The sequence below is a fragment of the Phascolarctos cinereus genome, unplaced genomic scaffold (genome assembly GCF_003287225.1).
Source record: "Phascolarctos cinereus isolate Bilbo 61053 unplaced genomic scaffold, phaCin_HiC Scaffold_1;HRSCAF=81, whole genome shotgun sequence".
In the NCBI taxonomy this organism is placed as follows: Eukaryota; Metazoa; Chordata; class Mammalia; order Diprotodontia; family Phascolarctidae; genus Phascolarctos; species Phascolarctos cinereus.
This window is the reverse complement of record NW_027555514.1, coordinates 128,368,462-128,392,429: the sequence shown is the minus strand read 5'-3', so window position 1 is coordinate 128,392,429 and position 23,968 is coordinate 128,368,462. Positions and strand designations below refer to the sequence as shown.

General features: G+C 38.3%; 1 pseudogene; it reads right to left on the bottom strand.

The window, feature by feature from the left end:
• Window positions 1–12,896: 12,896 nt before the first annotated feature.
• Window positions 12,897–13,783, bottom strand: LOC110200663 (small ribosomal subunit protein uS2 pseudogene; annotated as a pseudogene).
• Between the last annotated feature and the right edge of the window lie 10,185 nt (window positions 13,784–23,968).

Here is a 23,968-nt window from a genome sequence, read left to right as displayed (position 1 = left end):
TAATAACACAGCCTAACTGCAAGAAAGTCATTCATTTTTATCTATCTATCGTCTATCTATCTATCTATCTATCTATCTATCTATCTATCTATCTATCTATCTATTCATTGGTGTCTTTTGTTTTTGTGCCACACTAATAGTATTTGGATATACTCTCAACACTCCCACTTATTCTCCCCTCCCCCATCTCGCCCTCATGGAATTGAACCCTCCATTATAACATATATGCTTATTTTCCATGACCAACTTTTTTTTTTAAGCTACTCTGAGTTTAACTTCCTTTTGGTATCCACTTTGTACCTTACCAGCTCAGGCTGCCGTGGGGATTAAATGAGTTAGTGCATGAAAATGTTTTGTGACCCCAAACCCTACATAAGTGAACCCCTATCATGCACTGCCTAAGGTACACTCCATATACATACATAATTAAGAAGAATCCCCAGGCAGGGTAAAGGATAATCTCCATGGCAATGTTACCAGAAGGCACAGAGGAGATTAGCTGGAGAAGAGACTAGAGTAGACATCATCTGAAAGCCAACCTGAAATCTTGGCTGAAATCTAATGGCACCAGTGTCCAAAGATGTAGGTCAACATGGTCATTCAGTTGCTGGTTACAGAGTTGAAAAGCCAAGGGGAGTCACAGGATGATAGACTGAGGAATGAAAGGAACCTTAGAGGTCATCTAGTCCAACCTCATCATTTCATAGATGTCAAAACTGAGGCCCAGAGAAGTTAAAGTCACTTGCCCAAGGTCACACAGGCAGTGAATAGCAGAGCCAGGATTTAAACTAAGGTTCTCTGACTCCAAATATAGCACTCTTTTCACTATTACCATGGTACCACTCAGAAATCAAAATCCAGAGGATACCATGTGGTAATAGTTTTTTCAAACTCTACCTGCTTCATGGAACTTTACAGTCTTTTTATTCTGGAATTATGCCTGTCCTCCCCTTCACAATACTAAGTGAGCTCCTTCGCATCCAGCTGACTCAGCCATGCCTGCCGAGTTAGAGGGCCCCAACAGAAGCTATCATCATTGTTGTTTGGGTAGGGAAGTTCCAGTCTTTGGGTAGGGCAAGGGTTCTTAACTCATTTTGTGTGTCAGGAACCCCTTTGGCAATCTGGTGAAGTCTACAGACTCCTTCTCATGATAATGTTTTTAATGCATCAAATAGAGGAACAAACAAACAAATGAATGAATGATAACATAAATAAAATAAATAATGCACAAAGTCAAATACATAGAATTACAAAGGAAACTAAGGGTTAGTGAATAAGGGTACCCGCCCACCCAAGTTCATAGACCTCTTGAAACCCACCATTGATCCCAAATTAATAACCCCTTGGCTAGGGTCAAGGATCCTGGGGACATACCAGGCAGAGAAAGCTGGGCTTCTACTTGTTAGAACTATAGTCATTATTGAGGCCATGATCCATCTCAGGAGACAATGTATTCTATTTATTTTTTTTACTATTCCTTCCCTTTTTCCTATCTAAATTCCAGTGCTTATGTAGCACATTTTTCAGCACAGCCAAGATGCTCAATAAATGCTGCAGATTGCAATAAAGCAAGATCAACAGTGTAGGAGGGCAGCCCTTAGAAGTGAAACAGGATGCAGAAATGGTCAGCTTCATTTGTGGTCAAGGATGAAAGGCTTTGTTTTGAGGCTTTGATGGAGACTCTCTTCCTACATTCAAAATACATTAAATCATTATAGATTTATGCTGGAGATTTTCATGTAACACCCATGGAAAAATAATTCATTTTTTTCCAACTGGGGAATTCCATGCAGCATTATTATTGTTATTTCAATTTATGTAAATACTTCTCTGTAGGGAAGCTTGGGGATGCATGATCAAGGGAATCATTTTATTCTAAATTGACATGTAGAATGAAGGGCCTGACTTAAAAGCAAAGCTTTTTATATCCACTTAAAATTTGAAGACAAGTCATTTAATAAGATATATTTAGAACTTAACAACAATACCACTGCACACAAACTTGCAAAGCCATGAGTTAAGTGGAGACTTACACAGATGAAAGGGTATTAAAATTATGTGTTTAAATCAGATGTCCACCCTTCTTGCTATGAGGAATACAAGGTACTACTAAGCTTAATGTTTTCATTCAATAATCTTTTTGCTTATATCACACACCCTTAACATATGAACTAATTATAAATAGGATAATTGTCAAGTTTTCAATTAGGTCAGGGAAATGACTGGTCATTCATGAAGTGCAGGTTAATGCAGAACAGTATGTAAATCAGTTGTCCCAACTGCCAGCAGACTGCATTATATTCCTAAAGCAACTATGCTAGCCAAGCTAGTGATATAAACTAGATGAAACTAGTAGATCATCAAATGTGGATCTGTAATTAATAAGAAAAGACCAAATGGATTCTGAATTAAATCAGTGAAATGCTGAGCTGCTAAGAGATAAAATGCTGAGGACTAAGTGAAAATAGATATCTGAAAAACACAGAACAAATGGAGAAAATTAGCATTTAATTAATCTACAGGTTAGGATGAAAACTGAAGGATAAAAGGTTTTCTATTATTGCTCCTAAATTCAGGACAGCTAGGTGGCACAGTGGATAGAGCACAGGTCCTCCAGTCATGAGGATCTGAGTTTGAATCCAGCCTCAGATTCTTACTAGCTGTGTGACACTGGGCAACTCATTTAAGCCTGTTTGCTCGGTTTCCTCATCTGTAAAATGAACTGGAGAAGGAAATGGCAAAGCACTCCAGTATCTTCGGGGGTCACAAAGAGTCAGACACAAATAACTGATAAAAAAGAAAAGTATCTAACCTTATAATGGATTTTTTCATCAAGTTTCTCATACTACAAGATTCAATACTTACCCCACCCCACCCCCTTTCTTAATCACAGAATATAGTGACACTATCACTTAAAGGTTATGTGTCCTTTGGAGCAATCTAATACACTTTTTTTGGCTGCTATTGACTGATATTCTCACCCCCAGACCAACAGCTATCTAGCTAGATTTCCCTAGGTTTGTATTTATGAAAATAATTTTTTAACTACAAAAACATTACATTTATTTTATCTCTATTAGATCCCATCATATTAAATTCAGCCTAAAATATTTCTAGGTACAGACCAGTGATTCTTTACAGCCTTGTTGTATGGACTGCCAACTAAAGTCAATCCTAATTTACTCAAAGGAGGAGCTAAATTAAGGTTTACCTATAAACGCAAAAGTAGTGGGAATGACTGTAGGAGGAAACATCCACTATCAAGATCTTAGTCTTGAAGTTTTCCAGAGTAAAACCCACTTCTAATACAATTTTTACCTCTTTTAAAAAATTGTTTTGATACAAATTCTCTCCCTCTCCTAATCCATTGAGAAGGCAAAAAATATGATGCACATTATGCTCATGAAGTCATGCAAAACACTTTCATGTTAACCATGTTGCAAAAAAAGCAAGAAAAAGAAAATGAAAAAATATGTTTCAATCTGCCCTGAGAGTTCATTAGTTCTTTCTCTGGAGGTGGATAGCATTTTTTATCATGAGTCCTTTGGAATTGTCATGGATAATCATAGCAATCAGAGTAGCAAGTCTTTCACAGTGGACAATCATTACAATATTGCTGTTACTGTGTACCATGTTCTACTAGTTCTCCTCAATTCACTTTGCATCAGCTAATATAAGCCTTCCCAAGTTTTTTTCTGAAGCCATCCCCTTCATTATTTCTTACAGCACAATAGTATTCTATCACAATCACATAGCATGACTTGTTCAGCCACTCTCCAATTGATGGGCAAAATTTCCAATTCTGCCACCACAAAAAGAGCTGCTTTAAATATCTTTTTACATATGGGTCCTTTTCCTTTTTATTTTTTTCAAAACAAGTTTGATTTATTGTGCTAATCAATATTATTTTAAATATGGTATTTTTCTTCTACTTAATTTTATTTTATTTTTTCCAATAACACAGAAAGATAGTTTTTAACATTCATGTTTATAAGATTTCGAGTTCTATTTTTTCCCCTCCATTCCTCCCTCTTCCTCCCACTCCCCAAAATGGCAAGCAATCGATATAGGCTATACATGTATAATCATATTAAACTTGTTTTCACATTAGGCATGTTGTTTAAGAAGAATCAGAACAAAAGGGAAAACTCACGAGAAAGAAAAAAAAAGAGAGAGAAAATAGTATCCTTCGATCTGCATTCAGACTCCATGGTTCTTTCTCTGCACGTGGATAGCATTTTCTACCATGAGACTTTTGGAACTGTCTTAGATCACTGCATTGCTAAGAAGAGCCAAGTCTATCAAAGTTGGTCATTGTACAATGTTACTGTTACTGTGAATAATGTTCTCCTGGTTCTTCTTACTTAACTTAGCATCAGTTCATATAAATCTTTCACGGTTTTTCTGAAATCTGCCTGCTCTTCATTTCTTATAACACAATAGTAGTCAATTATGTTCATATACCACAACTTGTTCAGCCATTCCCCAATTGATAAGCATTCCCTCAATTTTCAATTTTTTGCCACAACAAAAAAAACCACCTGCTTTAAATATTTTTGTATATGTGGGTCCTTTTCCTTTTTCTTTGACCTATCTAGGATAAAGACCTAGTAGCTGTATTGGTGGGTGGAAGGGCATGCATAGTTTTATACCCCTTTGGACATATTTCCAAATTGCTCTCCAGAATTTTGAATCACTTCACAGCTCTACCAACAGTGCATTAGTGTATCTATTTTTCCCACATGTCCTCCAGCATTTGTTGTTTTTATTTTCTGTCATGTTAGCCAATGTGATAGGTGTGAGGTGGTACCTCAGAGTTGTTTTAATTTGTATTTCTCTAATCCCTAGTGATTTAGAGCATTTTTTTCATGTGACTATTGATAGCTTGAATTTCTTCTTCTGAAAACTCATCATTCATATCCGTTGACCATTTATCAGTTGGGAAAATGGCTCTTAGTTTTATAAATTTGGCTCACTTCTCTATATATTTGAGAAATGAGGCCTTCATCAGAGAAATCTATAAGATTTTTTCCCCAGTTTCCTGCTTTCCTTCTAATTTTGGCTGCATTTGGTTTTTGTGCAAAAACTTTTAAATTTCATGTAATTAAAATTACCATTTTGTCAATTGTATTCCTCTCTATCTCTTGTTTGGTCAAGAATTTTTCCCATATCTATAGATCTGACAGATAATTTCTCCAAGTTTCCCTAATTTGTTTATGATATCATCCTTTATGTCTAAATCATGTGTCCATTTCGAGGTTATTTTATCATACAATGTGAGATGTTACACTATATCTAATTTCTGCCAAACTGTTTTCTAGTTTTCTCAGAAGTTTTTGTTGAAGGGTGAGTTCTTAGCCCAGTAGCTTGGTCATTTACTTTTGTATATTGTATGCCTAATCTATTCTATTGATCAGCCACTCAATTTCTTAGCCAGTACCAGATTGCTTTGATGATTACCACTTTGTAATAAAGTTTGAGATCTGGTATTGCTACCCTACCTTTCTTTAGGTTTTTAAAAATTGTTTCTCTCACTATTCTTTTTTTTAATATAAATTTATTTATTTTTAGTTTTCAACATTCACTTCCACAAGTTTTTGAGTCCCAAATTTTCACCCCATCTCCCCCCCCACCCCAAGACGGCATGCATTCTGAATATCCCTTCCCCTACTCTGTCCTCTCTTCTATCTCTCTCCCCTTCTCTTATCCCTTCCCCTTCTATTTTCCTGTAGGGGGATAGACTTCTGTACCCCATTTCCTGTATTTCTTATTTCCCAGTAGCATGTGAAAACTTTTTTTAAACATATGTTTTTAAAACTTTAGGTTTCAAATTTTCTCTCTTCCTCCCTCCCCACTCACCCTCGTTGAAAAGGCAAGCAACTCAATATAGGTTGTACATGTGCAGTTATGCAAAACACATCCGTTGTAGACATGTTGTGAAAAACTAACTCTATTTCCCTTAATCCTATCCTGCCCTCCCATTTATTCTATTCTTTCTTTTGACCCTGTCCTCCTCAGAAGTATTTACTTCTGATTACATCCTTTCCCAATCTGCCCTCCTCTCTATCATCCCCCTGCTCTCTTGTCCCCTTCTCCTCCCCCGTTTTCCTGTAGGGTAAGATAGATTTCCATACTTAACTGAATGTGTATGTTATTCCCTCCTTAAGCAAATCCAATGAGAATAAGATTCACTCATTCCTTCTCACCTTCCCGTTTCCCCTCCACTGTAAGAGACTTTTCTTTTCTGTTTTTTTTTGTGAGATAATTTACCCCATTCTACCTTCCCTTTCTTCTCCGAGTATATCCTCTCTCATCCCTTAATTTTATTCTCCAGATATGACCCCTTAATCTTCAACTCACCCTGTGCCCTCTATCTATCTCTATCTGTCTATACATACATATAATTTTTTCCTCCAACTACCCTAATACTGACAAAGATCTCATGAGTTACAAATATCATCTTTCCATGCAGGAATGTAAAAAGTCCAACTTAACAAGTCTCTTATGATTTCTCTTTCCTGTTTACTTCTTCATATTTCACTTGAGTCTGTATTTGAAAGTCAAATTTTCTATTCAGCTCTGGTCTTTTCATCAAGAATGCTTGAAAGTCCTCTATTTCACTGAATGACCATTTTTTCCCCTGAAGGATTATACTCAGTTTTGCTGGGTAGGTGATTCTTGGTTGTAATCCTATCTCCTTTGCCCTCCGGAATATTATATTCCATGCCCTGTGGTCCTTTAATGTAGAAGCTGCTAAATCTTGTGTTATCCTGATTGTGTTTCCACAGTACTTGAATTGTTTCCTTCTGGCAGCTTGTAATATTTTCTCCTTGACCTGGGAACTCTGGAATTTGGCTATAATATTCCTAGGAGTTTTCCTTTGGGGATCTCTTTCAGGAGGAGATCTGTGGATTCTTTCAATTTCTATTTTGCCCTCTGGTTCTAAAATATCAGGGCAGTTTTCCTTGATAATTTCTTGAAAGATGATGTCTAGGCTCTTTTTTTGATCATGGCTTTCAGATAGTCCAATAATTTTTAAATTCTCTCTCCTGGATCTATTTTCCAGGTCAGTTGTTTTTCCAATGAGATATTTCACATTGTTTTTAATTTTTCATTCTTTTGGATTTGTTTACTGTCTTGATTTCTCATAAAGTCACTAGCTTCCAATTGCTCTATTCTAATTTTTAAGGAAGTATTTTCTTCAGTAATCTTTTGGACTTCCTTTTCCATTTGGCCAATTTTTTTTAGGGCATTCTTCTCCTCATTGGCTTTTTGGACCTCTTTTGCCATTTGGGTTAGGCTATTTTTTAAGGTGTTATTTTCTTCAGTATTTTTTTGGGTCTCCTTTAGCAAGCTGTTGACTTGTTTTTCATGATTTTCTTGCATCACTCTCAGTTTTCCTCTACTTCCCTTACTTGCTTCTCAAAATCCCTTTTGAGCTCTTCCAAGGCCTGGGACTGATTCATATTTTTTTGTAGGCTTTGGATGTAGGAGCTTTGACTTTGTTGTCTTCTTCTGGTTGTATATTTTGATCTTCTTTTTCACCAAAGTAAGATAATATAGTCTGACTCTTTTTGTGCTGCTTGCTCATGATCCGGCCAATTACTTGAGTTTTAAACTCTTTGTTAAGGTACAAATCTGCTTCCAATGTGGAGAATGTACTGTCCCAAGCTTTGGGGGGTTTGTACAGCTGTTTTCAGAGATACTTGCAGGGATCTGTAAATTTTCAGTTCTTCCAAGGTGTATGAAAGGGGCGAGGTGTTTACTCCTTTCCTGGCCTGTGACTACAAGTACTCCTTTCTGTCCTGTAACTGTGAGGAGGGGTTCTTCTCCACAGCCACTACAAGCTCCACCACACCAGCATTCCTCCTCACCCCAGCACTGCCGCCCAGAACTGTGACCCAGATCCAAACACGGGCAAAGCAAGAGATTCCTGCCTCAGCACTGGCAAAGAGATCCCTGCAATCCCTCTCTGATCAGCCACTGGATTCCCCCTCAGTCTGTGGGCCAGAAGCTTGGGAAGCAGCTGCCCCCCCCTTCCCCCCTCCCACCCCACCACGCTCTTGGGGAATGGAGCCGAGACCCTGCCTTCCTTTCTCAGCACCAACAGAAACGGACTTTTCCCACTGACCTTCTAAGTTGTCTTTGGCATTGGTGGATTGAAGAGTCTGGAAACCTCAACAGCTGCCGAAGATTCAGTCTTCTGAGGCCTGCTCCAGGTTTGCTGCGGCCTGCCCACCCATGCCGCACTGCGCTCCCGGCCCGGCTCGATACAGCTTTCCGATCGATCATCCAGGTGCGTCTTGGGCTGGAAATTTGTTTCACTCTGTCTTTTTGTGGGTTCTGCTGCTTCAGAATTTGTTTAGAGCCATTTTTTTACGAGTATTTGGAGGGGTTTGGAGGAGAGCTCAAGCAAGTCATTGCTTTCACTCTGCCATCTTGGCTCCACCCCCTCAATATTCTTGACCTTTTATTCCTCCAGCTGAATTTTGTTATTTTTTTTCTGGCTCTATAAAATGATTTTGCAGTAGTTGATTGGCATGGCACTGACTTTGTAAATTAATTTGGGGAGTATTATGATTTGTATCATATTGGTTCAGCCTACTATGAAGCAATTAATACTTCTTCAATTGTTTAGATGTGTCTTTATTTGTATGAAAAGTATTTTAAAATTGTGCCATTATAGTTCCTGTGTGTGTCTTGGCAGACAGACTCCCAAGTATTTTATTCTGCCTGCAGTTATTTTAAATGGAATTTCTCTTTCTATTTGTTCCTGCTGGTTTTGTTGATATATATAAAAATGCTGTTGATTTACATGGGATTCTTTTATATTCTGAAACTTTGCTAAAGTTGTTAATTGTTTCAACTAGTTTTTTAGTTGATTCTATTTGGTTCTATAAGTAAATTTATTTCTCTTAAGTGTTTTTATAGCCCATCCTAATGAGCTTGCCTTGCCTCTTTAACTGATACTTGAATCTCTGTGCTATACCACACTGCTGCTCTCTTTGGCCACAAATCACAATGTTTTTCTATTTTCCTTTAATTATCTGTTCTGTGGGGGGTGGGGTGGTGGATGGAGTATCTCTTATCTTAAAAAGGAGAAATAAGAACAGAGAAGAGCTTTCTCTTAACTTGGAAATGTTATGGCTCCTTCCTCTGATTGTTGATTTCTTCTGGGAATCTTCATTTTAAGGAAGGGCCCCCAAGCAAGCTGAATTCATTCTTTTACTCCGCCTAGGACCTGCTCCTGACTTTCCAAACTTCAAGTTTATATACTCTTCTCCATTTTTGTTTCATTTTATATGCTGACTTTCATCATTAGAGTGGGGACTATCTTTCTTTTTGCTTCTCTTTGTTTCTTCAGCACTTAGAAAAGTGCCAGTGCCTGGCATACACTAGGTGCTCAATAAATGTTTATTGTTGATTTTTTCAGAGTATAAGGGTGAACTGCCAAAATAGCAAGCACAAGATACTAAGCAAATAGGAACTGGATGCATGGGAATGGAAGGGTAGGTCAGCAATGAGGCAATGATGAGATCCCAAAGCAGAAAAATATCTTCTAAAGTTATGTAAAAGTTCAAGGAAAGTTTGCATTCAAACAGTTGCGCTGGACCTTAGAGCTCGTCCATGATTTGTCACACTAAACGTGGTAGGCATACTGGCATCCTTTGAAGTCCTGTTATGTGTCTGTATGGGATTCAACTGAGGACAGCTCCTGGCTGCTGCCAGTATTTCTCACATGGGGAAAAGCAATATTTGAGACACAGCAGGTACCTGGATTCTAGTCTCAACTCTGCTACTAAATGCTACATTCTCAATTTCCTCATCACAAAAATGAATGAGTTGGATTAGACATATCTAAGTTGCTTTCCAATGCTAGCATTATGATTCTATAAGTGGCAAAAGTATACATGAAAGCAGAAATTCCATCTATTTTTCAATGTCCAGCTGAAGGAAACCTTCTCTGAATCTTTCCTTCTCATCTCCTCACTCACCAGAATTTTTTTCCTCTTTTGAACTCCCTTAACACCTCTCTCATGCCAATATAATTTCCTTTGTATTGTTATTTTAAAAAATGTTCTTCCCAAATTCAACTGTAAACCTTTTAATGGCAGGACTATATCTAATATATTCTTGTATATCTCATTTTTCCCACTTAACAGTATTTGATTTTTCCCAATTACATGTACATTTTTATAAGATTTTGAGTTCAAATTTTTTCTCTCTCCCTCCTCCACAAGACAACAAGCAATTTGATATAGGTTATACATGTACAACATATTAAACATATTTCCATGTTAGTCATGTTGTGAAAGAAGAAATCAGAACAAAGGGAAAAATGAGAGAGAAGAAACAAAAAATTGCATATCTCTTAATCCATTGAGTAGTATCTTGAATATAATAGACATTTGATAAGTATTTATTGAATATTGAAGGGATAAATAGAAGGAAAGAAGAAAGAAATAGGGTGAGATGGAGGAAATTCCAGGTGTCACATATATGATATTCTAGCTGGAATTCTGTGATTCAGTGAAACAATCAAACAATTAAAACAGGAAAAATTATTCATGCACAGCTTCTTTTCTAATGTATAATACATTGCTCTATGATTCTTAATATTCATTTTTAATTGCACATTCATCTAATTGTTTACATGTCCAACATGATTGCTGTACTTTTCCTTCAATATTTCAATTCCTATGTAGGAAATATTTGAGGAGAGAAATCTTTGTAGAAAGAAGGCCCACCTTCCTTATTACCAGCAGCAACAAACGCAGACCGACTGCCACCAAAAGGCAAGGCGTCACAGGAGCACTGTGAGTGGCAGTAACCGACCCCCCAGCCATCATTCTGACTTCCAGTCCAGTCCTCCCAGCCATCAGACAGGGAAGCATCTCCAATGGAAGAGGTTAGCCATCCTGACTAAATGCCAAACACCCACAGGGCAGGCAAACCAGCCTAGCTCTGACAGCAAGGCTCCCTGAGGGAGAAACAAGAGACATAGTCATACCACTACCAGTGTCTTAGCTCCTATTTCCCTTAGACTCTGACAGTCTAGGACCCTGAACCCAAGAACTCTGGGGATGGTAACATCAAACAATTACATTAAGTAAGAAGCATTCACATCTGCTTTGCTGTTGCACTCTAAGGACTATGGGGCTTTTTCATCTGACTTCCCTATTAAAATGTGAGCTCCTTAGAATCAGGGTCTGTTTTATTTTTCTTTTTGTACAGGTTTAGCACATTGCTTTGCATATAGAAAGTATTTAATTAATGCTTTATTCATTCATACATTTGTAGGAATAGATGGCTCAAGAGACTATATGTGGGTAGCACCACTAAGCTTTTAACTGTATAACAATCACAGTTAATATTTGCAACCCTATTTTTCTTAGAATTTGGTCCAGCTAAAATTTACCACCTAAGTTAGTCATCCCATTTGTCACCATGGTGCCAAAAGATCTGCATCAAGAAGTCAGAAGGCATTGATCAAGATAACATTAAAGTATAGTTCAAAATGAACTTTCCTTGACACTGAAAATTAAACAGAAACAGATGCCAACAATATATGTATTCACCATTAGCAAAATCAATAGATGTAGTAAGATCTCAAGACTTTAGGTTAAAATCTGAGCCTGAGACAAGGTGAAGAAGAAGTCTGCTACTATGCTTGCAAATAAACAATCTTTCTTCCCTTACCCTCCAGAAAGGTGACCATCATTGGTAAAATTCAATAGAATTGTATTGGATTTTTTGTCCTTTCTTTAGAAAAAGAGGATCAGTGACATCACAGAGCTATATCTTGACTCCTGCATGAATTGGATTGAAGTGGCAGAGTTGCACAAAGCTGTTAGCCTCACTCTCTCTTCTGGGGTCATTGAAGTCTAATGGCAAGGCAAAATCCAAGATGACTAGCAATGGCCCAGAATGCAGGCGATGACTTTGGCATCTTTGATGTCTGACCAAGCTCTAAGGCTGTAAACTTGTAAAGTGTGGGAGACCATGCTGTAAGAAACCTCTGACAAGGTTAATTTCTAGTTAACAAAGTCACTATGGATGAAGTGATTGTTCTAGCACTGCTTGTATCTCCTTAATAAAGCATGAACCCCCACCTTGTCCAGAGTATTTATTGGTCCTTCAGCACTATGTTTGAGAATGATTGGCTGAGTCATCAAGTCATCCAACTGAACTATTTTCTTAGCCATGTCCCTTAAGAAGAGTCAAGAGAAGGAGAGAGAGAGAGAGAGTGAGAGAGAGAGAGAGAGAGAGAGAGAAGAGAGAGAGAGAGAGAGAGAGAGAGAGAGAGAGAGATCTGAAGAGAACTAAGGCAGTCAGAGAAGATGGCTGGCACATGCAATCTCTGGTTCCCCGGAAGTAAGCCCATGAAACTGACATCAGTGGAGTGTCCATGGCAGAGCAATAGAGAAATTTTTAGTCACTGCCTCCTGCATGCAGAGGAATTCCAAGATGATACTGAATTCCTGGAACAAGTAGGAGCCTGAGTGAGGAACAGCAAGGGATAGAGTCATGAAGTAAAGGGGAAAAAACCCTAGATACTATATGGGCTTTGCAGGACTCAGGGAAAGGAGATTAATGCTCTAGTCACACCATATTCTTTACTCTAAAAGGGAGGGAGTGGGGTTCAACCCTAGGTTAGAATCCAAAAAATTAAAGCTCAAATGACTCTTCATCCTTGCACAGCAATCCTTTCCTGAACATATGATTGATTTTCTCTCATATTCCTCACAGTAGTTATTTCATATCTTCCATTTTATCCTTAATCTCCCAACTCAACTTTGTCTCTTTCATGATCTGAATTCATTTTTTTTTTAAGAAACCAATGTTTATTTTCCATCAGCATTTTTCCAACAGTATTAGAGCATCTGGGGTAACACTTAAAACCACTCTGTGGTAATTCCTACCACTCAGTGGCCTGAGCAGTAGGAGCCACAGACATGTCCCCAGTAGCCGGCTGAGCACTCCAAACTTTGATAGGGAACTGCTGAATGGGCACAGATAGCACCTGTAGTCCCTCAGACCAATCAGCCTCCTGTGGTTGAGTAGCAGTGAATTCTGGGGCAGACACAGCCCATTCACCCTGAAACTCCTTCTCTGTCACTGCCTTCTCAGCTGTGGCCTGCTCTTCCTTTTCAATCTCCTCTGGATCCCTGTAGAAGTAAAGATTAGGCATAACCTCCCATCGGTGTTCACAGAGATGGTACCACGCATATGTAGGACTTCACGGGCCAGCATCCACCACATCCCACTGAGTGAGCTCCCTTGTTATTACATGGAATGGCAATGTCCACGTAGCGAAGTGGGGAGTCTGTGTTGCACAATGCAATGGTTGGGAGGTTAACATACAATGCTTCAGTCAGAAAGCTGGTGATCTACCTGAGGATCGGTGACCACCAAGAGGCAAGGCACCCTGAAAGCTGCCTGGATCTGGTTGGTGAAGTACCCAGTGTGAAATGTCCAGCAATAGATGAGGTGCCAGAGGCAGCAGCAAATTTCAGAACAGTTCACTGGCCATCCAGCTCATCCTGGATGAGATGTCACTAACATCAGCTGGATTTTCAATGGCATCAGCGGCACGAGCTGCCAGCAGAAGCTTTTCCCAAGTTCTCTTCAAATTGATGATGTAGATGCCATCACTCTTTCTTTTGTAGATATACGGTTCCATCTGGAAGTCCAAACTGTTGCCACCCAAATGGGTTCCTGCAGCAAGGAATTTGAGGACATCTTCCTTCTTCATCTGCAAGACATCTAGGGCTCCAGACATGGTGAAAGTTTCCCTTTAAAGTTACTACAGAAACCAAGAGCAACGCCATATGGAACCCTCTTAGGGGTAGCTTAGAAAGGGATGATGCTGCATTCTTCACAAAGAAGATTGAAGCCATCCATCATGCTTTACCCTATTTCACTTCCATTCCTCAAAACCACCATTTTTAGTGTTCCTCTGGACATGGACTTCAGTCTCCATGAAGTAATGTAGAACATAGTGAGCAGAATAAAACAATCTACATGAAGATAACAACATGAGTACAAAGGAATGAAGACGAAACATACCACTCACCTCCTGAGAGAGAGGTGATATATTTGAGAAACAGAGAAAGATGTGTATTTTGGGACATAGCTAATGCAGGAATTTGTTTTGTCAGACTATGCAGTTATATTTTGAGGACTTTACTTTTTGAGTTTTTTTTCTAATTTTGTCAGTGGGAGGGGTTACAGAGAGGGACCAATAAATTTTAAAATGGTTGTTAAATGAAAAAATAAAAACAGACACTGACTTGAATCTCAGAGGATGAAGCAGATCTTTTACTTGATGAGGTTTCCCCTTCTACTTGTTTTCTTGCTCCAATTCCTTCTTATCTCCTGGACCCTTAATCCATTGATCATCTCTCTCTGTCTCTCTCTCTGTCTCTCTCTCTGTCTCTCTCTCTCTCTCTGACTCTGTCTCTGTCTCTGTCTCTCTCTCTCTCTGTCTCTCTCTCTTTCTGTCTCTCTGTCTCTCTGTCTCTCTCTCTCTCTCTCTCTCTCACACACACACACACACACACACACACACATACAGTCAATCCTCAACTTTCACGGGGGTAACACATGACATGAAAGTAAAAAACATGAACGTTGCTGCATTGAACATATGAGAAATAGGGGGTTAAGTTCCCATGAGCACCAAAACTGTAATCTTTCAGTAGAGATTGCTACAAACAACTTTCCTGCACACAAATCTTTATAACAAAACATTAATTACGATAATATGCACTTTTCCTAACACAGTGACCATGAAATAACCCATAAAATAAAGTATACAAAATAAAATTGGTAACATGTAAAACATTTTTTCTCACTAGTAATTCCCTAGAATTCTTCTGTGCTAATATCTCAATTAAAAAAAAATACTGATTTCAGACAACATTTACTTTTCGTAACAGGTGAAATCCACAGTATCATAAATACTATATAGCCATAAAATTCTGGGGCAGCTAGGTGGTGCAGTGGATAGAGTGCTGGGCCTAGAGTCAGGAAGACTAATCTTCCTGAGTTCAAATCTAGCCTCAGACACTTACTAGCTATGTGACCCTGGGCAAGTCACTTAACCCTATTTGCTTCAGTTTCCTCATCTGTAAAATGAGCTGGAGAAAGAAATGGCAAACCACTCCACTATCTCTGCCAAGAAAACCCCAAATGTGGTCACAAAGAGATGGGCATGACTGAAAAAAATGACTGAACTGAAATAAATTCTTAAAATGAAACCATTTTTTAAATCTGAATCTTCCCTTCCATTGTGTCAGATAGCAGTGTGAAGATGCTGTACTGTTTACTATACTATTGTAAACTTCTCTAGCTTGGCTGCCCTCTGAAAACTAAGGGAGAAGTTGCTGAGACTTTTGTCACTGCTGTTGGAAAACTCCAGGACTGGTAAGATCTCAATATAATCTCTAACACTTTATCCTTACACAGCTAATGGATGGCATTGGAGACTGTGAGGGATGCACCAGCTTGAAATAATCCATCATCAATGTCTGATTTGTGTGCCATTTGAAATCCTTATGGGTCTCCTGGCTGGCCAATAGTGGCTGCAAATGTTCTGGCAGGAAATTTATTAATTACCTTTATTTTCTCACTAAGCTGTTGCACACTTGGACTTAGAGCCCAAAGGATTTGCATTATGCTTTGGGGGCATAAATATAACACAACTTGAGTTTCAAAGGCAAATAATGAAAATGTGCAACAAATGCATGGGGAGCTCTTGAATGTACAGCAGCAGCAGGGTGGACAAGAGAGAAGTGCCTGCAAGGATACCAGCCACTCCACAAACTTGCTTACAGTGAGCCTCTCATTTTTTTTTCTCTACATGGTTGCCAGTGCAAAAGTGAAAATGAGATTACTAATAAAATCATGTGAATGCTTGAAGTCAGGAAAGAAACTTGAGAATATTGAGCATTGACTGTACTATTTTGCTTGCCCTCTCTCCTGATCTTTGTTGAAAACTTTAGTATATTCCATCAGTGTCTTCCTATCAAATAGTTTATTCCTCCCTATCTAGCTATGTCCATAAACATGTTCAGGTCCTTTCTATCCTGGGAACTGCCCCCCCCCATCTTCCCTTGATGCAACTACTCCCTTAAGCTATATCTCTCCTCACTTTCACTGTCATACTCTATGAAGTAGTCATCTATACTTGCTGCCTCCACTCCCTCCTTACTCACTTACTCCTCAACCCTGTGGCTTTTATCTCAACCATGCTACTGCATCTGCTCTTTCCCAGGTCACCAGTAACTACTTAAGTGCCAAATCTAACAGTTTTTTCTCCATTCTCGTCCTCTTGAGTCTTTTCTTTTCCTCATATTCCTTCTGCCCTTGGCTCTAATTTTGGTCCTCTTTTCTTCCTCGGCAATTGGATTCTCTGCAATGCCTCCAATTATCATTTCTATGATAATAACTTTAGTATTTACATATTCTGAACCTACCTTTCCTTTGAGTTCTAGTCCTGCACTTCCAACTTTCTGCTACACATCTCTGTGCAGATCTCCCTACTTACTCACACCCCCTTATCCAATCCGTTGTCAAATCTTAGAGATACCATATTCACAATATCTTCCCTGTCCCCTCCTTTCCACTCATTGCACCATCACTTCAGTATAAGTTGCAGTGAACTCTCGCTTGGACTAATGTAATAGTCCTGAAGGTGTTCTCGCTGACTCTAGTTTCTCCCATTAGTAATTTCTCCTTCACAGAGCTGCAAAATTAACCTTCTCAATACCCTGAAAAAACTGGTGGATGAGATGTGATTCATAAGTCACTGTTACTCCATTGCTCACAATCCTTCAGTGACTCTCTATTGTCTATAGGGGCAAATATAAATGTTTTATCCCGGAATTTATGACCTTTTATAATCTAGCTCCTACCTGCTTTTCAATGTTTCTCCTCTCTGTGCATTCTACATTTCAGCTAAACTAGGAAACTGGTCGTTCCTCAAACCTAACATTCCTCAGTTTCCCCATGTGTAAAATGAGTTAATTGGAATAGATGCTCTCCCATCCTTTTGTATCTGCATATTCTCCTTCATGCCTGAAGCATACTGATGCCCCATCTCTACCTATTGACATTCTTCTCTTTTTGGGGGGGATCAAATGGTGTACCACCTCCTCCATGAAACCTTCCTTGATTTATTTCCCTTACAACCTTCCAGTTGAAGTGACCATTTCCTGATCAATTTTTCTTTAGTACTTTGTCTGGATCTCTCTTTTGCTTCTATCACAGTTTAATCTGTATCACACAGGATATCCCAAAAGGCTTAGTGCAAATGTTAAGCTTTGACAACTTCAGTAGTATAAATGTTACAAATTTACAAAAAACATTTGATGTTAATTATTTAAAACTTTAAACTATTGATGTTTCTTATTAAAATTCAATACACCCATCATCTAGTGCTCTACATTGCTTTAGTTGATTTCTGAATTCATAAAAATTGCCATCGGCTGCTGCTCAGTGACTAAAAGGATTGCATTTGTAATCCAAACCTTAAGATCATCCAAAGAATGAAATTTTACTAAATACATGCTGGTTTTGGCAATGACCTCACAAGGAAAAGTCTAATGGAGACAGATCAGATGACTGAGGTGGTCAGTTGACCACACTGAGAAAATATTATGCAGAAAGTGTCATTCTCACAGTGCATAATGATAAGGAACGCTGGTTTTTTTTAATTAAAAATTTTTAAAGTATTATTGAAAATTCACAGAGAGTTATATAAGTGTAAAACAAAGGTAAAATAATTAAACATTCAAATGATTTTAAATTTGTAACAGCCATACTTCTGAAGTTATTAAAGCTTAATATTGTACTTTTGGGACAGCATAAATTTTATATCCATGCTCTAATCTCCCCTCCACGAGACTGTAAGTTTCTTGAAGGCAGGTTCTGTGCTGTTTTCCATCTTTGTATCCTCATGACCTTGCACATTGTAAGGAATGTAATAATGGGTGTTTAACTGAATTGCAGGTTTCAGTGGAGATTCTGATCTGTGCTATATTTTATGGGATGAGGGAAAATAATACATGGCCTGGAAAACAAACTACATAGCTGAGTGAAATTCAGAAAGCATTTATAAACTAGAGGATAAAGATAAAAATAATAACAACAACAACAGAGCAATGTAATAAAGGGGCTTGGAGACTGCCTCTAAAATGCAGAGCAATCATATAGAGGTTTTCTTATATTGCTTTTCTCATTTGCACTTGGTTTGTTATTTGGGAAGGCAAAGAGAAGTATGTCTCACCCAGCATCTCAATTTGCAGCATATACTCTCCTTTTCAGAATCAATTTGTATTCAATGTATCCCCGTAAGATAATTCTTCTACAATATAGAAACCACTAGCTTAATTTTAAACCCATAAAACCCTTTCTTTGCACACAAAAATGTCCTAAGAAACCAGTTCAAATTCAGGCAAGTCACCAGCTACTGTGAAAACACCAGGAGAATAATACATTTAGAAACTCATCACTTACTTGGTGCTTCTTTAAATTTGATCATCTATTTGCAAAAGTATTGGTTGTTAGACTGAGTTGAAAATTTAAAAACAAAAAACAAAAGCAGCTCTGTCACTTCGCTTGCTGTGTAATCTAAGTCACCGATTTTCTTTGTGCCTATTTCCCCACTTGCAAAACGGGTAGTTCGACTAGATTTCTTCTGTAGTCCTTTACTAGGGCAGCTAGGCAGCACACTGGGTAGAGCACCAGGCTGTGACCCTGGAAGACTCATTGTCATGAATTCAAATTTGACCCCAGATTTTATACTAGCTATGTGACTCTGGGCAAGTCACTTAACTCTGTTTGCCTCAATTTCTCATTTATAAAATGAGAAGGAAATGGTAAACCACTCCAGCATCTTGCCAAGAAAACCTCAAAATGGGGTCATGAAGACTCAACAACAAATAGTCCCTTACTGCCCCAAGTCCTATCATCCTATAAAAATCCCATAGATACTTGATTAAAGCCTATAGACATAACCTTAGAGAACATAGATTATAGGAGCATACATCTAGAGCTAGAAGGGATCTTGAAGGCCATATTCTTCAACCCTCCCCCTTCACTATACAGATGGGGAAATAGAAGCTCATATAGGCTAAGTAATTTGTTCAAGGTCATATAGGTAGTAAATATCAGAGACAGGAACTGAGCTCAGGTCCTTTCGTAAGAAGTTAGAAAATCAGGTAGAACAGATGAAACCATCAATAATGGGAAGTGAAGCACAGTCTAGCCATGCCATGGCATTCCTCGCTGAACTTTTCCAAAGTTGTAAGAAAACACTAATATCAAAGCTCTTTGGCTTTGGAATGTCTCCAAAATAACAAGGGTACAGAAAAGCTATGGGGAAGAATCATACCACAACTCAACTGCATCCTAAAAGTCACTTAAATGAAGACAAATTCTCAACAATATTTCTTTAGCTTTTGAATTTTGCTAGGCTGCTCTCAAGTCAATCATTTGGTTCCATGAGTCTTTAGGGCAGAATAAATGACTTTCTCTTATGATTTAGAATTATTTGTGTCCCAAGCTCCTTCCTCTCACCCATATCCATACTTCCATCATCCTCTAAACATCTCCATCATCATGATGGTCATCATCACTTTTATTTATATAGGGCTTTAAGGTTTGTCAATTTCCCTTCCAAGATGGCTCTGTGAGCTAGATTGTGTAAGTATTATAACCTGCATTTTGTAGATGACAAATGTTTGATAAAAACAATGTTGCAACCATGTTTCTTGGACGTTGGCCCAACAGGCCACAATGAGTGGGTTAAAGAGATTCAACCCTTCCTTCTAAAGCTTTTCCAAACATTGAAACTATCAGGATGTGCTCAGCCAAGCAAAAATAGAATGGGACTCCAAAAGCAGGAGGAAAAGTTACAGAAGAAAAAGATAAATTTGTGGGAAATAATGGCTTCATTTAGCTGGGCCTCCATTTATTCATCTGTGAAATGAGGGGGTTGGACTAGATGACTTCCAAGATCCTTTCCAGGTCTAAATTTGATTCCATTTTAAGCACCTACTATGTGTAAGGTGAGAGACAGTAACATGCCTTGGACAGATAACTGGCTCTCAGTAGCCAAGGAAATACTTTTTTTAAAAAAAATAATTATTTTTAGTTTTCAACATTCATTTCCACAAGATTTTGAGTTTTAGATTTTCTCCCCCTCCTTCCCCTTGTCCCTCCCCAAGACAGCATGCAATCTGATATAAACTCTACATATACATTCCTATTAAACATATTTTCACATTAGTGATGTTGTAAAGAAGAATTAGAACAAGTAGGAGGAACCACAAGAAAGAAGAAACAAAACAAAATAGTGGGGGAAAAAAGAACAAACAGTATGCTTTGATTTGAATTCAGACTCCATAGTTCTTTCTCTGGAAGTCAATAGCATTTTCCATCATGAGACTTTTGGAGATGTCTTAGACCCTTGCATTGCTGAGAAGAGCTAAGTCTATCAAAGTTAGTCATTGTACAATGTGGCTGTTACTGTGCACAATATCCTCCTGGTTCCACTCACTTCACTCAGCATCAGTCCATACAAGTCTTTCCAGGTTTTTCTGGTCTGTTTGCTCTTCATTTCTTATAGTACAATAGTATCCCATTACATTCATATACCACAACTTGTTCAGCCATTATCCAATTGATGGGCATCCCCTCAATTTCCAATTCTTTGCCACCACAGAAAGAGCTGCTATAAATATTTTTGTACATGTGGATCCTTTTCCCATTTTTATGATCTTTTTGGGATACAGCCCTAGAAGTGCTATTGCTGGGTCAAAGGGTATGCATATTTTTATAGTCCTTTGGGCATAGTTCCAAATTGTTCTCCAAAATGGTTGGATCAGTTCACAACTCCACCAACAATGCATTAGTGTTCCAATTTTCCCACGTCTTCTCCAATATTTACCATTTTCCTGTTTTGTCACATTAGCCATTCTAACAGGTGTGATGTGGTACCTCAGAGTCATTTTGATTAGCATTTCTCTAATCAATAGTGATTTAGAGCATTTTTTCATGACGATAGATAGCTTTAATTTCTTCATCTGAAAACTGCCTGTTCATATCCTTTGACCATTTATCAATTGGGGAATGACTTGTATTCTTATATATTTGACTTAATTCTCTATATATTTTAGAAATGAGGCCTTTATCAGAGACACTGGTGGTAAAAATTATTTCTCAGTTTTCAGCTTCCCTACTAATCTTGGTTATATTGGCTTTGTGCAAAAACTTTTCAGTTTAATGTAACCAAAATTATCCATTTTGCATTTTATAATGCTCTCTATCTCTTGTTTGGTCATAAATTCCGTACATCTGCCAGGAAATTCTTTAAGGGACTAAATTACAAAGACCTGTTACTTTACGTTGGTGAAGACAGTTTTATCCATCTAGTATCCTGTACCAAGGAAATCTCAGTTGTGACTCTCTGCCCTTTCCTTCACCCTTAAATGGGTCAGGCACCATACGAAGTGATGGAAATTCAAAGACAAAAATGAATTAGCCTCCCAATTGTCAAGAAACTTGAATTTTACTTGGGAGATACATGTATACAGATAAATACAAAGCAGGTACAAAGTTATACAAACTTCAAGCAGGAGAAAGCACTAATATTCAGGAAGGATCAGGAAAGGCCACATGTAGGGGGTAACCTCTGAGCTGTATTTCAAAGAAATCTCTATTCATAAAAGTGGAAGTGAGGAAATAGTGCATTTTAGACATGGCATGCAGTTTGACTAGAGACAGAATTTTGTCTATAGGGAACAGCCAATGTGTTCGTATGTATGGAGGTGGGAGCAGGATTATTTTAATCAGAAAGGGCATAGAAGAGATTAATGTGAAAAATAAGGACCAGAAAACTTTAAAGTATGGACTGAGGATTACGTACTTTATTCTAAATTAGTCAATTAAATATTTATATTGTCTATCTTAAAGGCAATAGGGAACCACTGAAGAATTTTGAGTGAGGGAGCAACATAGGTTGATACACATTTTAGGAATGTCATTTTGGTGGCTGTTGCAGAAGATATACTTAGGAGGAGGGAGAACCAAAAGCTGAGAGACCAATCTTTTCCATTACTCTTGGTAAGAGGTGATGAGTGCCTGAACGAGGGTAAAGGCCATCCATGTGAGTGGAGAGAAGAGGGCAGTTACAAAAATGGGGAGAGGTGGTGCCAAGGAAGACTCCATAAGACTTGGAAACTTCCAGAATATGGGGAGGGAGGGTAATGAATACAGAAGAATCAAGAATGACTCTGTTTCCTTTCTTTTTTATCTAGGATTTTTTCTTTCCTTTTTTTTTTTTGCCATGCTGGCATTTTTCTGAAGCACCTCTATGTGTTTTCCCTATGAGAACTGTCCTTTTCTAGCCTATTAGAATGAGTAATAAATGAGAACTTTAGCAGATTCAAACAACAATGTTATTGTTATTCTGGAAAGATCATCAACCTGGATTACTCCTTCCATAATGTTTTTTCCAGGGGTTGGGAGAGTAGGAAAAGAAAGAAAAAATAAGGAGGTGAGGAAGAACAATCCAGTATTTCCTTTAGGCATTAGATACTTGATACTAATTTGGATCAGGTCATTCTTTGTTTTGTTTTGTTTTAATTTTTAAATCCCTTAGGATCACAAAATTACATTTGTAGGACCTTCAAATCATGTTTTCCTTTCCTGGACCAGAAGTTTGATAGACAAATAGTTCACTGTGTTCCTTAGACCTGTTACAAACGAAATCTGAAGCTGTCACTTGGGTACCCAGCACAGAAGTAATGATAAATGCAGACAGCTAGCAACACTGCTTTTTAAAACTGGTTCCAAAGTAGTATCTAGTTGGGATGGGAAGAAGTCATTAAAATGTATGAATTTTTTAAAAAGGCAACAATGAAGTCCAGTGTGCCAGAACTGACACTAGTTTGCTAGGGCATGTTATTATCTCCACAGAACTGAAGGTCTGCCTTACAAGCACAGAGTTTCTAAGAGGATGGAAAGTTTTGCTGAATTTTAGGAGCAGTGGGGAAGCGACTAGTGAACCTTTGTATTTTAGTGCCAATTTAAAATTATTTCAGCATTACTTATATACCTTATGGGAATTTAGCCCGTCAGAATAGGTAGCATCCAGGCCTAACTTAACAAGATTCTTAAACTTTTTCCACTCTCGACCCCTTTCAGAATTTTGGCACTTTTTGTTGGAGTTTCATGACCTGAGGGGATGCACAGTGCAACGTGTGCATGCTTCCTGTTCAGAACTGAGGCTGCAGTGAAGCTGCTCCGTGCAACATCAGCACGCGCTGCCAGAAACACCTCGGATTCATTACGCTTTTGATTTTGAATTAATTTTCAGTCATTGCTTGTTCAGAAACCTTTTACTGTTGCCAAATTTTTCCCGACCCCATTGCAACTCACAGAAGTGCTGAGCATCTCACCAGACATGATCCCCTCCTGTTGTTGAACATCTATAGCCTTTTGTTTGAGTAAGTGAATTATTCAAGGACTCATCAATGAGTACCCCTCCATCAGTTTCATAAGATTACTGGATAATAAGTCTTTGTTTGGGACTTCTGAAAGGATCTTCTTATACAGAAGCCTAGGAGAGGAAGCAGCATCAAAGGGGAATTTTTTTGAGCAGAACACCTCTTTGTAAGAGAAGAGAATTGTGGTCCTCAGTGCTGGGAGAAGCAATAGCAAGGTACTAAATTCATGATCTAGAAGAACAAATGTCCTGGACCTTGCCCTTCACTATTACAATGAGTTTTTCAGATAATGTAGATATAAGGAAAAGGAAGATTGTCTAACAGCCCCAAGTGAGGTTCCCTTCCAGGGGAGTCCAAGTCATGATGTCATTGGTCGTCTTTGAGAATGAAGAACAAACCACAAGTTGTCTGAGAAGTGCTATGGGGATGAATATTGGTATGGGTCTCTGGGG